The sequence below is a fragment of the Sebastes umbrosus genome, unplaced genomic scaffold, assembly GCF_015220745.1.
Source record: "Sebastes umbrosus isolate fSebUmb1 unplaced genomic scaffold, fSebUmb1.pri scaffold_98_arrow_ctg1, whole genome shotgun sequence".
Taxonomy (NCBI): domain Eukaryota; kingdom Metazoa; phylum Chordata; class Actinopteri; order Perciformes; family Sebastidae; genus Sebastes; species Sebastes umbrosus.
In genome coordinates this window covers 92,180-97,478 of record NW_023618543.1, presented here as the reverse complement: position 1 = coordinate 97,478, position 5,299 = coordinate 92,180, and the positions used below count along the sequence as shown (strand labels likewise).

At 43.6% G+C, this 5,299-nt stretch overlaps 1 long non-coding RNA gene across 2 annotated transcripts; it reads right to left on the bottom strand.

Moving 5' to 3' along the window:
- Nucleotides 1-1,872: 1,872 nt before the first annotated feature.
- On the bottom strand, nt 1,873-3,366 carry LOC119484510. 2 transcript variants are annotated; one of them, XR_005206036.1, is made up of 3 exons: nt 3,302-3,366; nt 2,591-2,835; nt 1,873-1,903 (listed from the first exon to the last, which is right to left on the bottom strand). It is a non-coding gene; the product is annotated as an uncharacterized LOC119484510 (long non-coding RNA). The 2 variants fall into 2 exon arrangements; XR_005206035.1 differs by having other exon boundaries at nt 1,875-1,935.
- Nucleotides 3,367-5,299: the final 1,933 nt, after the last annotated feature.

The window sequence follows — 5,299 nt, the reverse complement described above, 5'->3', positions numbered from 1 at the left end:
GAGTCTTTTTGTTCAAGTTAATTTTATTTGTGAAAGCAGTAAAGAAATAAAGAAAGTTAAACCCAACGACGACATCTGTAGATGAAGACTTGTAGTTTATCTATATGGATATAATCTATATTATGGATATAAAATGCACCTCTAACAGGATATCCCCAAAATGATCTTCAAGACTACAATAATTATATATTCTTATAATCTCACCACAGCTTAATTAAGCATAGAAAATATTACAGAAGACTTTAAAGGCTCGATTAAAACTAATAATAATTCTAACTCAACGGACCCGACACATTACAATCTTTATAGTGTAAATTCGATCAGAAACAACAAGTAGTACCATCAGAACTAGCTCTACTTTTCAATTATTCTACAGTAAGTCAATAATTAATTAACCTGCACCCTCACACATTTAGTAATATCTGTTAGAAAATCATAAAGAAGCTGTACATGTGTGTTTGAAGCATAATTGTGTGTAGTGGTGGAGGAAGTTAAAGTACTAATCCAACAGTGTGAAAATACTCTCTTACAGTTAAAGTACTAATACCACAGTGTGAAAATACTCTCTTACAGTTAAAGTACTAATACCATAGTATGAAAATACTCTCTTACAGTTAAAGTACTAATCCAACAGTGTGAAAATACTCTCTTACAGTTAAAGTACTAATCCCACAGTGTGAAAATACTCTCTTATAGTTAAAGTACTAATCCCACAGTGTGAAAATACTCTCTTACAGTTAAAGTACTAATCCCACACAGTAATATCAATACTATAGTAAAAGTAAAAGTCTGTCAGTATAATCAGTAAAATGTAGTGAAAGTATTAAACTGTTGTACTCTTATATATTCTAGCATTAGATTATTATTACTCTTGCATTCATGTCAAATCAGGATTTTACTGATGTAGTTCGTTGAGCTAGAGCTACTGTTGAACTATTAACTAATGATTATTTTCATTATGGATTAATCCGATGATTATTTTGCTCCATTAATCGATTGTTTGTAAAAATAGTGAGAAATGGCGTCAACATTAGTACTAACACATTAACATTAGTACTAACACATTAACATTAGTACTAACACATTAACATTAGGACTAATACATTAACATTAGTACTAACACATTAACATTAGTACTAACACATTAACATTAGTACTAATACATTAACATTAGGACTAATACATTAACATTAGTACTAACACATTAACATTAGTACTAACACATTAACATTAGTACTAACACATTAACATTAGTACTAATACATTAACATTAGTACTAACACATTAACATTAGTACTAATACATTAACATTAGTACTAATACATTAACATTAGTACTAATACATTAACATTAGGACTAACACATTAACATTAGGACTAATACATTAACATTAGGACTAACACATTAACATTAGGTTACCCTAACCATAACCCTAACCCTAACCCTAAACCCTAACCCTAACCCTAACCCTAACCCTTAACCCTAACCCTAACCCTAGCCGAACGTTTTTCTCGAATATCTCCCGAACCGAACGTCATAGACACTTGGAAACGTGCTCTGTCTGACATCATTCGACCACGCTGAACATGCCTGTCATGCTTGTGAGTCTCTACGACCTTCCGTTACAGAGATATCAATTTTTTGATATAGAAAAGTCGCGTAACTCCGCAACCGAAAGTCGGACAGACTTGTCAGTGCTATCAGTGGAAAGAACGACCCCGAAAATGGGGGGGGTACGTCAAGGTCTCATCGCTCTGTCATGTTCACACAAAGAGTTAATGAGGATGATCAAGGATGATCAATTTGATCATCGTGGTTATCATGCCCTTACCTAACCCTAACCCTAACCCTAACCCTAACCTAACCCTAACCCTAACCCTAACCCTAAACCCTAACCCTAACCCTAACCCTAACCCTAACCCTCTAACCCTAACCCTAACCCTAACCCTAACGTGCTCTGTCTGACATAATTCGACCACGCTGAGCACGCCTGTCGTGGTTGTGAGTCTCTACGACCTTCCGTTCCAGAGATATCAATTTTTTGATATAAAAAAGTTCCGTAACTTCGCAACCGAAAGTCGCACAGACTTGTCAGTGCTATCAGTGGAAAGAACGAACCCGAAAATGGGGGGGTACGTCAAGGTCTCATCGCTCTGTCATGTTCACACAAAGAGTTAATGAGGATGATCAAGGATGATCAATTTGATCATCGTGGTTATCATGCCCTTACCTAAGCCTAACCCTAACCCTAACCCTAGCCGAACGTTTTTCTCGAATATCTCCTGAACCGAACGTCGTAGACACTTGGAAACGTGCTCTGTCTGACATAATTCGACCACGCTGAACACGCCTGTCGTGGTTGTGAGTCTCTACGACCTTCCGTTCCAGAGATATCAATTTTTTGATATAAAAAAGTTGCGTAACTTCGCAACCGAAAGTCGCACAGACTTGTCAGTGCTATCAGTGGAAAGAACGAACCCGAAAATGGGGGGGTACGTCAAGGTCTCATCGCTCTGTCATGTTCACACAAAGAGTTAATGAGGATGATCAAGGATGATCAATTTGATCATCGTGGTTATCATGCCCTTACCTAACCCTAACCCTAACCCCAACCCTAAACCCTAACCACATCCTGGTCCTCCGCCTCATCTGGGAGTCGAACCCGGGTCTCCCGGGGCAGAGAGCTGCTCCAGCCACCTCACCCATCCATCCCGACAGGAACAGGAACCAGCTCACACACACAGCATCATACAGCCACACACACTTACATACAGATCTTTAGGCCAGTGCAAATAAACCTCCACCGGATCTATCAACCCCAACCATAACCCAAACCTAACCCTAACCCTAACCCCTAACCCCTAACCCTAACCCTAACTCCGCAACCGAAAGTCGGACAGACTTGTCAGTGCTATCAGTGGAAAGAACGACCCCGAAAATGGGGGGGTACGTCAAGGTCTCATCGCTCTGTCATGTTCACACAAAGAGTTAATGAGGATGATCAAGGATGATCAATTTGATCATCGTGGTTATCATGCCCTTACCTAACCCTAACCCTAACCCCAACCCTAACCCCAACCCTAAACCCTAACCACATCCTGGTCCTCCGCCTCATCTGGGAGTCGAACCCGGGTCTCCCGGGGCAGAGAGCTGCTCTAGCCACCTCACCCATCCATCCCGACAGGAACAGGAACCAGCTCACACACACAGCATCATACAGCCACACACACTTACATACAGATCTTTAGACCAGTGCAAATAAACCTCCACCGGATCTATCAACCCCAACCATAACCCAAACCTAACCCAGCCAGTGCCACTGACCTGTTCTTATTACTTGGTTTTATTTATTTATTGATTTTATTGTTTTTAACACTTCTGACATAACTGTATGATGCATAAAATACTGTGTCCCATTGGGGACTTGAACCCTGGTCTGCCGGGTGTGAGGGCAGACCTCCAGCAGGAGAGCCACACACCATATCTCTCAAATGACCACCTAAACTGTAAACATACCTCCTTGTCCATACTTCCTTGTCTCCTCCCCCCTTCCACACCCCCTGTTGGACCAATCAAACATAACAACCAGTTTTCCCTCCGAAATTTAAACCCAAACTTGCCTCATCATCCTATCACAGGACACCACCAGAAATCAGACATACTGATTGGGTAGTTGAAGCTTACAGGAAGGACTCACACCCCTTCCTGTAACACTTAACTACCCACAGAGCTGTGCCGGCACTCACACAATTCTTCTGATGAAGCAGCAACTCTGCGAAACGTCAGGAACCACTCGACGGCACAGGACACCTTTTACTCTTTTTTAGCCTTTTAATTACACCATTGTGTTTTATTGTTGTTTTTTATCTTGGTTTTAATTGTTAAAATTTTAACCTATTAAAACTAAATACCTTTTTAAATCGTCTGTGGAGGGCTCTACCAGGCTGCACTCTGGCCTAGCTTTCAGGCCTCCATTTTCTCCAAACACATGGACTTCTGCACCTAACAAACAATTTGCAGACTGTTTTTTGGAAAGCCTCTCCTCTAAGCTGTCTCAGCAGGCCCACTGGGAAGCTCCTACCACATCTACCTTCCAGGAGATACACCAAGCCACTTCCTCAAGGCCTACCTCGGCACCCACCCAAAAGGACCAGCAGGCCAGAGACCTCCACCTGCATTCCCTACGTAAGAGCCCACACAATTTTTTACGATTAACAAATGTTTTTACACAGAGGAAAGGATGTGCCCTCGAGTGGCAGAGGTAAGTCGGCACGGCTCTCACACACACACGCACACACTACACCACAACCACTCATGTCCATCCCACACCGTAGAACACCAGTCAACCATCCTACCACACATACAGCCACAACCATGGACACACAACATACATCCACACTCAATCACCCACCAGATCCACACACCAGAATGCTCAGCAAACAATATTTCAAAATCATACAGGCCATACACCACAAACACATAGCAGATACAGCCATTTCTACACAAACATTTCCACCTGGGATGATGAGGCATGTTCATAGACTCTCAGCTTTCATAAAGCCATCCACACCCACTGAACACACACGCAGCCAAATTCAGGCCAACACTATCAACTGGATGCACACTAATATGATCATCCTACAACAACACTATCAGTCGACCATACATACCCTCACCAACACCACCCATAACCCCCTGGCCCTCCAAATAGCCATTGGTTGGGCCAGGAAGCGCTATGGCCACAGATTAAGACAGGAAACCATACATTCACTATAACACACCTTCAACACACAACACACCTCCTCTCAACCCCCTCCCAAGTCTACCCTCAGGTCGGACAGCTCTCTGTCCCCGATCCCGGAGCTCTCAGATGAGGTGGACTTCCCACCCCTGCCGGCCCCGCACAGGCCCCCCCTTTCCCTTGGATCCCAACACATCACCCGACACCACCAGCAGGTTAACCGGGAACCCCTGCTCCCTACCCCACCACCAACTCGAGGACTCATTCCTGCACCCAACCAGCCCCCACCGGACCCACCACAGGCCTCCCGCCCACAGAAGCAACTCACCATATCCTTTACCAAACGGACCCCTCCCTCCTCAGCACCTGCCTCTTCACTGCCCCGGACACCCAAACAGGTCCCCGCTCCGGCAGAAACCTCATCTCCACTTCCACAGCGGACCAAGAGGATTCCCAACCAGACCACCCAGGAGATCAGCCCCATCTACCCTGCCAACCACAAGGCCCTTAGCCTGGATACAATAACATCCCCCACCATTCACAGTAAGCATAACCTTG